Source organism: Rutidosis leptorrhynchoides, chromosome 7 (assembly GCF_046630445.1).
Source record: "Rutidosis leptorrhynchoides isolate AG116_Rl617_1_P2 chromosome 7, CSIRO_AGI_Rlap_v1, whole genome shotgun sequence".
Classification (NCBI taxonomy): domain Eukaryota; kingdom Viridiplantae; phylum Streptophyta; class Magnoliopsida; order Asterales; family Asteraceae; genus Rutidosis; species Rutidosis leptorrhynchoides.
In genome coordinates this window covers 81856775-81870179 of record NC_092339.1, presented here as the reverse complement: position 1 = coordinate 81870179, position 13405 = coordinate 81856775, and the positions used below count along the sequence as shown (strand labels likewise).

At 35.1% G+C, this 13405-nt stretch overlaps 2 non-coding genes across 2 annotated transcripts; both read right to left on the bottom strand.

Annotated features, from left to right (window-relative positions):
- Positions 1–4672: 4672 nt before the first annotated feature.
- Positions 4673–4755, bottom strand: LOC139860777 (small nucleolar RNA R38). Its single transcript, XR_011763399.1, has one exon. It is a non-coding gene; the product is annotated as a small nucleolar RNA R38 (small nucleolar RNA).
- A 63-nt stretch (positions 4756–4818) lies between these two features.
- Positions 4819–4914, bottom strand: LOC139860780 (small nucleolar RNA snoR20a). Its single transcript, XR_011763402.1, has one exon. It is a non-coding gene; the product is annotated as a small nucleolar RNA snoR20a (small nucleolar RNA).
- Positions 4915–13405: the final 8491 nt, after the last annotated feature.

Here is a 13405-nt window from a genome sequence, read left to right as displayed (position 1 = left end):
ATGAACACTACCACTTTTATTTTCAGTTTTCATTCAAACAACAATACCTTCATCACTTTGTCTATAATCAAAACATCCTCACTTTGTAACTTCTGCTATTACCATCGAAGTCCACAACCAAACCTTCACCCTCGCCACCTCAAACAACCACATCACCACCACCGATGCTGTCTTCCTTTATGCTTCTGTTTTAACTATCGAAGTCACTCAAACAGACCCAAAACAAACATCATAATTTCTGCTACTGCTAATACCTGTTTCTGTTTCAACGTAAAACCACCACCAATAATTGCCTTTATTTTTTTTTTTGTTGATGTTACAATCAATTTTTTTTAAAAAAAACAAAAGAGAAAAGGAAAAAGCAATAATATATTTGTCGATTTGCAAGTGGCAACGAAGAAATCAATTCGACATCAAAGTGTAGGGTCTTGTGGGTATATAAGTGTCGGTTGTTATTTTGTGTATCCATTCCCTTTTCGAAATCTGCCACTCATCAGGAATCACAAAACAAAATTTGTATTATTTAAAGGTTTAATGGGCCAAGTTATTTTGTTTATTCGTTGGGCCATAATTGAATCAGTGGGCCGTAAAAGATAGTTTCACCATGTTGGGCTAATTATCGAACATGCTGTCCCATTTTTTTTGGTTTAGAAGCCAGGATGGAAATTATAAAAAAAAAAAAAAAAAGATAATGGTGTTATGATACAAGATAACATAGCGAATGAATGATATATAAAGTCGATGATCGTGAGTTTTAGAATGATGATGAAGAAGAGGATACTAGATAGATGAACGGTTAGGTTCATGAATGATTACGATAATTTGATATAAAGATGATAATAATAAATATGATGATAATGGTTAGTTTCGGTGATGATGATATAGATGATAGTATCGTGTTGATGATTAAACAATGGGATGATGATTAAGATCGTAATTTTATGTGAACTATGATTTAGGGTAGTGGTTAAAACATAAATGAAATGGCGATGGAATGGTTAAGGAATGTTATTGGGTTAGCGGGAGGTCACGGGTTCAAACCCGGGCTTAGGCATTTTTAAGGACAACTTCTATGAGGTAGTATTACTTTTACCATTATTATTATTATTATTTTTTTAACATCATTTTTATTAGTATTGTTATTATTATTATAATTATAATTATTATTTGTCTAATAATTATTATCATAAAAAGATATTTTTATTTATTATTATCAATACGGAGTATTATTTTATCAAATAACTATTTGTTATAAAAAAAAACTGTATTTACTACATATAACATAACTATATTAATATTTTTATAATAAATGTTAATAAATGTAATTAATTAGATTATTAAGGAAACACATAATTAAAATAACAATTAATTTACTAATAATACATAAATTCGTTCGATTTCCGTTATATGTGTTAATATATATATATATATATGACCGATATAGGTTCGTGAATCCGAGACCAACCCTACACTTGTTTAATGACGTCATATGTATTTTTACTACAAAATACAGTATGGTGAGTTTCATTTGCTCCCTTTTTAATTGCTTTTGCAATATATATTTTTGGACTGAGAATACATGCGCTGCTTTTATAAATGTTTACGTAATAGACACAAGTACTTAAAAATATATTCTACGTTGAGTTGTACCACTGGCATATTTCCCTGTAGCTTGGTAACTACTATTTACATGGGTATTGTAAACGCGAATCCTGTTGATAGATCTATCGGGCCTGACAACCCCAACCGGACTGGACGACCAGTATTCAACGGTTGCACAGTACTTCGTTTCGGTGACTACACTTGGTACAGTGTAGTGAGATTTCATAATAAAGGGAATATGCGACGTTGATTAATAGTTAAGTATGGTTACCAAGTGCTCAACCACTTACAATGCTTTTCATACACTTGTGAGTGTATTATGTTTATGATTAGGAAATCTTGTGGTCTATTAACATATTGAAATGATTGTTACGATAAACCTATGAATTCACCAACCTTTTGGTTGACACTTTTAAGCATGTTTATTCTCATGTACGAATTAAGTCTTCCGCTGTGCGTTTGCTCATTTTAAAGACATTACTTGGAGTCATTCATGGCATATTTAAGTCAGTACCTCGTAATGGGACCAGATGTTGATGACTTCGTCCAGGTGGATAAGGACGGGTCCTCACATGAACGGTAGGTGGTCACAGAGAATTTACCAATTCATAGAGTGATACTATGATCAATACATGATGTCTCAAGGGCGAAGGAATACAGTAAGGCTCCACCTTCGAAAAAGCCTTTACTTGAGGGCGGTTGCCGCTTTCCTTCCTGCAAACGGAGGTCGCCGTTCGCCCCACATCCCTGCCGATCAAGCAGCAAAGCTGCTCTTAGCTTTAAGCCGCTATCGTTCGATTCGGATAACTCAAGTCCCTTCGGTCAGTTCGCTCAGGTGATCCTCCTTTAGCTTCCCTAACGTTAAGAGTTGTTCTGGTTTGAGAAAGGAGCACTGACCGAACGCCCTGAATGAATCATCATATATACATGCACACACTTAATATAATTCATTCATAGTGTGCATACATATCCTAGTCCACCCTGCACTCGTTATGCTTCACTTACATAACTCAGTACACGACCATAATAGTGGTGGCCAAGCATTATTACCCCCGTATACGTGATTACACTGGTTAACACAACAAGTACTTTAACAATTTGCACACAACACAACACATCATAGTTAGTTTACCTAAGCATTTAGGTACTAACTATTCCTGGTCCCAACCACAATACTACATGTTCGAATATAATACTCCGCACCCAAACGTCTAAGTCTAGGCACATATCTCAAGGTCACCCAAATCCATTCGACCATGTTCTGATACCACTTGAAATGACTCAACTAAATTCCATAAAACGACAAAAAAATAATAATTATATACGTTGTAATGTGCGTCACGCTAAGTCGTTATGCGGCGTGTATCAAAAGGGAAAACCATTCCGGTAGCAATATTACAAAATGGATTCAAAAATTGTGTTATTGTGTGGCGCGCCATTTCACTAGTTCAGAATCTAGTGCAGTTTATTGCACCTGCACCATTCCAAAACTTATTTTTCCATTTCATAATACGCATAATACACAAAACATGTGTGCTATAACATTACAAAACATAATTTACAGTGTACAACATGTTTAGATCGTCTTTGGGTAATTTCAACCCATCATATTACAAAATGGTAACTTTGATCCAATGACACAACTTTAAAAGACACTAGTAGTGACCATGGTTTTGGGACAAGCTACCCGTCCTGCCAAAAGATTTATTTAGCCCACCAACTGCCGGACAAGATATCAATCAATCTTACCCTTATCCTTCCTTGCACTTGAATCTATAATAGAGTCATCAACGAAAAGAGTAAGTTAATGCTTAGTGAATATAATAATTATATATATACACACATAAGCATTACATTCATCGCAAAAACATCAAACATACATTCATATTGACAAACGCATTACCGTAACATAGCCACGTAACACACAATCATACATTAGCCCATATGGTAAACTACTAACTCATACACAACACTTATAGTTAACCATAATCATCGGTTGACGGACGATGAACGACACTATAGTGAATCCGTTGAACAGTCTAGTCACTATGTTTAAAAGTCAACTTTGGTCAACGACTGTCTCGACCCCGTCTCGAACGTCTCGACCTTTTTAAGACTCGACCGTCTCGACCTCGTCTCACGTCTTTAGCAACCTTGCAGTGGTAATCGGCATGTTTCACGACTACCTTGTCAATGTATCCATTCTTCTTAATAAAAACTCGTGTTGGTTTAATAAGTTGATTAATCAAATTGCTGTTGATGGTCATAAATTGTTGAATCCAGATGATCTCAAGAAGCATTTAAATTTAAATTAGAATTGAATTTAAATTATCAAATAAAATTTTAAAACTTAAACGTTACTTTCAAAATTGATAGAATGACATGACGTTTAGTAGTACACAGATATAAAAAATTTTAAGCATCCGCAGAACTAATCAAAGATAAGATTTGTATCTGTTTGTTAACCTAGAGTAGATCTATAACATTGTAGTGTTTGTTGCAAATTGCAAGTTCATACATCTTATAGCTAATAAAGCTTAAATTGAAAAACCAGATTGCAATAGTTAAAATCAACAAACAAGCACGAGGTTAACAAAAAAAAAACATTCTAATCTCATGTAGTAGTAATCAGTTAATACTATCTATTTCAAGGTTGAACACATAACATAATAGATCAACTCAAATTACATTACTTTTTAAAGTTCAAAAATTAATAAATCTGGACTTAAACTATCTTGATTAAGGCAGCAATGGATCATTTAAATCTCTTGAGCTGTAAAATCCTGCAAAATAGATCCAAAAAGGACATATTAACAAAATAAGCATTTCATAATAGCCAACAAAACCAACCCGTTCATCTGATTATAAGCTGCCTTGAACGGATATACCAATCAATAATATAGCAAAGGGTATACGTCAGACTCTTAAATAAATAATTCAAGAATAGAATATTAACAAAAAATCTGACGTATACTCCTTTGGTATAATATTAATCAAAGGTATAACTTCTAGTCATAATCTCCACTGATTATCATAATCGATCGATGAATAAGTAAAAAGAAAAAAATGGGATTGTGTCAGATCACAAGTTCTCTTCAAGATTTGATCAGACAGGGATAACTGTGTAAATATAAGATATCATCATACACAACCCACTTCATAAAAAGTAATAAAATAAAAAAGATTGAAACTTTATAAAAAACAAAATCAAAATGAGCCTCAGACCGTCCTAGTTCATGATTTTCAACAAAATTAACATGTTAAAAAAACTTGCTTTTCAGAAAACCATAATTATAAACTGTCATCAACGGCCAACAATAAAAGTAACAGAAAAAGTACAAATTAGAAGAAAAAGGCATCAGATCTTCCTATTCTGAGTAAGAATCAAAATACACAGACTACATAAGTTTGTGTATTCAACTCGATTATTTTAAACACATCATTTGGCCTAATTTTCTTCAAATTAAATATTAACGAAACCATTAATAAAGAATAGACTAATAAAAAATTGAGAAGGTATGACGGCTGTTGAAGATTAGGGTTTTGAAAGATGTGATGGAGAAGGTGAGATGAGTGATAGTTTTATAGGGTGAGGGTTTCGATATACGGCTTAAAAGGAATATTATTGGGCCAAATTACAAAGATTACTATTATGATTTCATTTATTGGGCCTGAGCTTAAGTAAACGAGGTTAAGCCCAATTTAAATGGAGTAGAGTTTAATAAGAGTGACCCGTTAAGAGCACGGTGAGTCAACGGTTGGTTCAAAGTAAAGCACAATGAGTCACTGTTAACTGTCAACTTCAGAGTTAACTCGGGTACCATTTTCAAGAAAGTAGATTGATGAGTGGTGATGATACAGGAACTAATTAATCTCAGAAATGTTTATCTACATGTTAAAGCCTTGTTGATCAAGGTAACTTACCTTCCTCATCGGCGATTTTGACGAGTGGCTCGAATTCTAATGTCGTTACTTACAAGATGGTTAATCACTCGAGAAAGATTATTCGGCGCGAGACGGTGAATGAACATTTAAAAAAATCGGGTCATTAGTTAGTTGTGTTTTCGGTGCAACGGTTTTTCAATTATATCTTGTACATATTTGATTTCTTTTTAGGTAGGTTTATTTTCTAGCAACTTGTATTTGGTTTCTGTTTTGTTTCGCGGTTGAGTCTCGGTCTTAGATAGTTTTTTATGGAGATTGTAGTTTTTATCTTTCTAGCTTCGAGCCTCATACCGTCATCCCCCTCTTGAATGAGGACGTTTTCTTTTTGAGAACGTCTTCATTTCCATATGAGTTTTCGCCTTTTTAGGGGGGGAAAATAGACACGATCTCGAATACTCCATGTGGTTTACCCCGGTTTACTGACATAGTCCTTAAACTTTTCTTTTCATTTGTTGTTTACGTGGTTTAAAATTTTTGTACGGATCATCTTTCTGTCAAACGCTCGTTACAACTTTAGATTAAGTGCGTTCAAGTTATAGGCACATGAGGGTTAAACTTATGTTAATTACATCTTAGACCATATGTTATCATTAGTGTGAGGTGCCAAATTTGTAGGAATTTTTTAGATGGTATGATTATGTTCTGACAAGGGTGTGAGAAATTAATGTATTATTTGTTTTTCAGTCTACAAATCGTCAAATCTCATTATGTTTTACGTATTTGTACATTCATACGTTTTTACTACAAATTGTTTATTTTTCTGAAAACATAAAATAAAATAATGTCTTATTCTGTTTGCGAATTACAGACTTAGAAATATGGTTATAAGTGTTGCGTACATGATTAAGTTATTTCGCATACATACATAAAAGAAATAATCTCCACTATTCAGCATACGGATCTTCTAATCATATCTCTTCAGACATGGTTCGCAAATCTTCAAATAAAAACACTTAAAAACAAAAACAAATAACATCTACTACGTAATATATAGCTGGGATAGGTGTTATTGAATGATGGATGGTATTGAAATTTTGAGTGGAAATGTAATCGGAAAAATAGTTAAAAAAGTGTATAAAAGTAGGTTAAATGTTCGTTATTTTCTCCGCTAACACATCATGATGTAACACCCGGATTATTGGTTATGACTTTGTATTATTTTTAGAAAGGATTGCACAAATAGTCCATGTGGTTTGTTACATATTGCATGGTTAGTCACAGTATCATTTTTTGATGTGGATATTCCTATGGTTTGCAAGAGAAGCAAGGATAGTCCAATTCACTAACTTCGTTAAGTTTTCCAGTTAAAATTTGGTCATGTGTCAGGCATCTTAGGGTATCTTCGTCATTTGATTTATCTTCACCTTTAATTACATATATCATCTTCATATTCATCGTCCGAAATGATAACCCGAAATTTTGAAAAGATAAAAACTAAAAACAAAATCAATAAACAGAACTAAACATAAATGATAAATAAACGAAAAAAAAAAAAAAAAAAAAAAAAAAACTCAATTAGTTATGTTCATTCATTAAACACATACACCCTTTTCTGAAGAAAAAAACATACACAAACTCATATCGACCATTTTTTCATACCTTTCTTGAAAAGAAGCTTTTCAATTTCAAAAAAAAAAGTTAAACCCTGATTAAATCCCCGATTCAAACCCTAATCAGACATTCGACCAGGTTTGCAGGCTTCGCCACCTTCCGATTTCGCAACTTAAAAAGGTGGTGCGATAGTTGCACGTTTCTCACTACCATATATGAAATTCGAACATTAATAGATGGTGGTGAGTGAGAAAATCGACAATGGTGTTTCACATATTGATATATGATTCAAATATGCTCAAGAGTACCTTGCGAATACTCGATGAACATATGTTGAACCTTAAAATCACATAAACGATTCAATTGATTTGTTAATTATAACTTTGCAAATTTTGACATTCGGATCTAGAATGATTCGATGAATCTCAATCCGATTTCAAGGTTGCTATAGCACAATCGACATTAAGGAATCCGAATATGTTCTTGAATTTGATTGTAAACATCTTAATCTAACTAGTTGTGGAGCTCTCGCTTCGCGCCGGGGGCTCCGTTTTGCATGCGAGTCAAAAAAAAATTCTTGATCTATTTTGTAAAAAAGAATTTTTTTTTCGACATCTAACATTGAAGGGTTGTTTCTTTTATGAAAGTTGCTTCTTTTAGCGTTCCTTTTTTTAAAAGTTTGGTAGCATTGAAGGGTTGTTCCTTTTATGAAAGCTGCCTCTTTTGTCGTTGAGGAGAAAAAAATAGGTAGTTGATTTTTTGTAAAAAAAGAATTTTTTTCTACATCTTTTGGTAAAATTGAAGGGTTGGTTCTTTTACGAAAGTTGATTCTTTTATCGTAATAGACCATAAAAAAGGTGAAATGACCAAAATACCTTTGGTTACTATTGATGAATAGTGCTACAGGGTTTTGTCTTTTAGATAGTATAGTAATAGTAATTCCTATAGAGTGAAGTTTGTTGAGCGTAACTTTGATCGACAAAGAACGGAAATTTGAGATGACTTAGCGATTAAAAAATGAGTATGATTGTTGATGTTGATTCTATTACAGCTTGTAATCTAGTGTGTGTCCTCGGGCACCGTCGGAATTCGTCGATGGTAATAAAGGAGATGATGAAAGATTTAAAGTGACTTTTGGTTCACATACGTGAAATTGCTGATTTAACATATGAAGATTTAACATATGAAGGTTCGTGAATTTAACATATGAAGGTTTGTGGTCACATTTTGATTTGGATTTAATTTTAGCTTATATATATTTAGATTGGAATATTAAATTTTAGGGTTTATGACATTGGGATGAAAGAAGAAAAAGGTAAGATGGAGGAAACGGTGATTAAGAAGATGTGGATGAAGATGAATGAGATAAAAATACAAGATACTAGGGATGGCATCGGGTCGAGTTTGGGCTGGGTTTAGGTACTCCCAAACTCGAACCCGATTAGAAAATCTCGTCCCAAACTCGGACCCGAACCCGTCGGACCCCTATTTAGTAACTAACTAGCGGGTAATCGGATTTCCTTACGGGTATTCGGGTCCCCATTTACTTAAGAACTATTTGATCAATGAGTTATCCCACGGTTATTCGTGTCTTTTTTCAGGTATACGGGCCGGTTAATTGGGTATACGGGTCGGATAATTGGCTAAACTGGCCGAGTAATCGGGTATACGGGTCGAGTATATGGACTCGAGTCTTTTTTCGGGTATACGGGGCGGGTAATCGGGTTTTTGGTCTAAAACCATTCGCGGACCCGAACCCGCAAAAAAAATAAAAACTATCCCCATACCCGACCCTAGACCCATTTACCCGGTCCAAAAAATTCGGATTTCGTGTTTTTCCATCGAGTACGTGTTTTTTTACCATCCCTAGTAATATCAGTTATTTACCAATGTTTGTCCTTATTTCATCTTTTTATGCCTTTCTATATTCTTCCTCCACCGGGTTTTAATGATATGAATAAAAAACTACAATGAATTGTAAATCGAATAAAAATCTTGCTCCTTAAAAAAAGATCAAATAAAAAAAACTCATCTTATAAAAACAAAAGAAATGGCGAAATGTTGATCAATGACTTCTCTTGAATAAACCCACTTGCTGCTTGCTTATAAAATAAAGTCATGCTCGGTTTGTTCGTCCACTATTTTCAAATCAAACATCAAACATAGCCTTGATAACGAATAAAAATATCAGTCTAAACACATGGCTAGTTAGTTTCAGTGCCCCGTATGTTTTTACAACTAGAAATTAAAACTCGCACTTTATTGCTTGGTGATTTTGATCGATTAACGATCGGTCAATTGAACACTTATAATATCATTTAACATTCGGTTAATCAAACGTTTAGATAAGTGAATGAAAAGGAAGTGAAAAAAGGGTGTAAAAAAGAATGATGAAAAAAAACAAAAAGAAAAACTCGTATAACCAAAATACCCCCGAAGTTGAGGTATTAAATGTGAGCCACCGTGAATAGTACCCATGTCCATGGGATTTAATATATACGAGGAAAACAAATCACCACTTCGCTACGGGGTGGTTTCGGTCAGTTAACGGTCAGCAGTTTTGGTCGGTTTGCGGTCGGTTAATTGGATTTATAAAAAATAATGAAATGAAAAAGGAAGTGAATAAAAGGTTGTAAAAAAAAGGGGGGGAAATGTTGTAAAGAAAGGGAAATTTTCCTTTTCTTTCGGTCTGTTAACGATCGGTGGTTTTGATCGGTTAACGGTCGGTTAATTGGGCGTTTAAAAATAACGGCATGAAAAGGCAAGTGAAAAAAAGTTGTAAAGAAAGGGGAAAAAATGTTGTAAAGAAAAGGGTAAACGAATAACAACTAAGAAGAATCAATGCAAGAAGTGTTGATTCCTTTTCGAGTAATAGAACTTCAAAAGTCATTTTGGGTAAGTTTGTAGTGTCTTGAATAGCTTGGTCGTCAATTACAAGCTAAAACGCAAGTAATTTTCTTCTTGAGGATAGCCTCTTGGAACACCTGCGGGCTAGGGTGTAATTTGAGAGGCAAAATGGTGGGATTTATGGGTTAACGGTTCCAAATCGACTTTGTGGCATTTCAAGAAACAAATGTTAATCATGTTATTCCAAATCGACTTTGTGGCCTATATTAAACGAATTTTGGAAGCCTGGTATTTTTAAAGCGGTTCAAGCAAGTTCCTTCGTTAGGTCAGGTGGTTTAATATCCTTATGGCAGGAGGATATATCTTCACTTATCGAGCTTTGAACATCCTCTAATTGAATTGCAACTAAGCTTCTCTTTTCATCACCACCTTTGCTTGCTAAAATGGAGATTGCCATGTATTAGAATCATCATCTGGAGCCATTCATTTGGTTTGTCTAGTGGTAATCGCCTTAAGTTACAAAAAAATCAGCCCTTTTACATTAGATGTCATGCTAATATCCCTACTACCATTATTATTCATTAATGGGTTGCCATTCTAGAAATACACTTGGTTCATAACCGATGATACATTTTCAACAACGCCGTCTCAACAATTTGAAGACCCTAGGTGAAAACGAAAATAGACCCCTTATACACGTTAAATTTTTTATTACATACAAAAAAATAATACTTAAATTGTTAAATACGAAAAAAGTTTTCAAGACATACTTATCAAAGTGTTTTATTCTCAAATATTTTGTTCTCTAACAGTTTTTTTATATAATTTAATTGAATACTTTGAGAATATATTCAAAATTTTGAACCTTCTAAATTTTTGGGCTCTAAACGGTTGTATATCTTGTCTATGCTCAAAGACCCCTCTGATTTTCAATTGTTGATGTTTCCCTGTTAACTTGCCCTCAAAGGATCACCTTTTATAATCAAGAAGTATTATCATCATCCAATTAGGATATTGTGTTAGAGACCTACTATTCCCATGTGCTTTTCAATTTCCAATTTGTTCGTTGTATCAGGATGAAAGTTTTTTCAATGAGCTCTTTTCAATTAAATATGTTCTAGTCTTCAATTTTATTATGTTCTAGTTGTTGGATGTGAAGGATATCAGTTGGACGAATAGGGGAGGCGCGCCGCGGCCTTGAAAGCTTGTAGTGTCTTGGGTAAGTTTTGGGTAAGTTTGTAGTGTCTTGAATAGCTTGGTCGTCAATTACAAGCTAAAACGCAAGTAATTTTTGTAACATCCGTGTTACATCCGTCCCACATCGGTTGGAGAGGGGAACGAATCATGCCTTATAAGGGTGTGGAGACCTTTCCTAGCATGACGCGTTTTGGGACCACAAGCGCAGCAGTTTCTATGAGAACTCTGCAGTTAAGCGTGCTCAGGCGAGAGCACTACCAGGATGGGTGACCTCCTGGGAAAGTGCTCGTCGTGTTTGGTCGCCAAGAAAAATCCGTGCGCCTACGGGCAAAGCGGACAATATCATGCTACGGGGAACGTGTTACCTGGGATGTTACAGATGGTATCAGAGCCAGGCCCCGGACCAAACGTGCACAGCGAGGACGCTGTGTCCCATTAGGGGGAGGATTGTAACATCCGTGTTACATCCGTCCCACATCGGTTGGAGAGGGGAAGGAATCATGCCTTATAAGGGTGTGGAGACCTTTCCTAGCATGACGCGTTTTGGGACCACAAGCGCAGCAGTTTCTATGAGAACTCTGCAGTTAAGCGTGCTCAGGCGAGAGCACTACCAGGATGGGTGACCTCCTGAGAAAGTGCTCGTCGTGTTTGGTCGCCAAGAAAAATCTGTGCGCCTACGGGCAAAGCGGACAATATCATGCTACGGGGAACGTGTTACCTGGGATGTTACAATTTTCTTCTTGAGGATAGCCTCTTGGAACACCTGCGGGCTAGGGTGTAATTTGAGAGGCAAAATGGTGGGATTTATGGGTTAAAGGTTCCAAATCGACTTTGTGGCATTTCAAGAAACAAATGTTAATCATGTTAGGCAGCCTATATTAAACGAATTTTGGAAGCCTGGTATTTTTAAAGCGGTTCAAGCAAGTTCCTTCGTTAGGTCAGGTGGTTTAATATCCTTATGGCAGGAGGATATATCTTCACTTATCGAGCTTTGAACATCCTCTAATTGAATTGCAACTAAGCTTCTCTTTTCATCACCACCTTTGGTTGCTAAAATGGAGATTGCCATGTATTAGAATCATCATCTGGAGCCATTCATCTGGTTTGTCTAGTGGTAATCGCCTTAAGTTACAAAAAAAATCAGCCCTTTTACATTAGATGTCATGCTAATATCCCTACTACCATTATTATTTATTATTTATTAATGGGTTGCCATTCTAGAAATACACTTGGTTCATAACCGATGATACATTTTCAACAACGTCGTCTCAACAATTTGAAGGCCCTAGGCGAAAACGAAAATAGACCCCTTATACACGTTAAATTTTTTATTACATACAAAAAAATAATACTTAAATTGTTAAATACGAAAAAAGTTTTCAAGACATACTTATCAAAGTGTTTTATTCTCAAATATTTTGTTCTCTAACAGTTTTTTTTTATATAATTTAATTGAATACTTTGAGAATATATTCAAAATTTTAGGTCTTCTAAATTTTTAGGCCCTAAGCGGTTGTATATCTTGCCTATACTCAAAGAACCCCTCTGATTTTCAATTGTTGATGTTTCCCTGTTAACTTGCCCTCAAAGGATCACCTTTTATAATCAAGAAGTATTATCATCATCCAATTAGGATATTGTGTTAGATACCTATTCCCATGTGCTTTCCAATTTCCAATTTGTTCGTTGTATCAAGATGAAAGTTTTTTCAATGAGCTCTTTTCAATTAAATATGTTCTAGTCTTCAATTTTATTATGTTCTAGTTGTTGGATGTGAAGGATATCAAAGCAAAAGGAGTTGGACGAATAGGGGAGGCGCGCCGCGGCCTTGAAAGGCGCGACGAGGCCTAGTACATGAAACAGAGCATCAGATTTGGAAAACGACTGTCCGGAGATTAGCCTTTGAGGCGCAGCGCGGCTTCGTCTGGCGAGAACTTTCCAAATTTATGTTTTTCTTGTTCTCCAAGGTGTTTTTGGCCTATATAAGCATCATAATGTAACCCTCAGTTGTATCTACGAATTATATCAATAAAATCTCTCTATATAAGCATCATAATGTAACCCTCAGTTGTATCAAACTATCGTGTATCTGTTTCTAATTAAATGAACCGGGCACCAAATCACCACCATCACAAGTCCATGTTGCCACCACCTGCTACAATTGCTTCATTGTTGCTCTTTATTCGAACACCACCACCCATTTGAGTATCACCGTTGTTGCTGCTACAGAATTCTGTTTTGAGCGTTCTTGTCTAAAAACCAT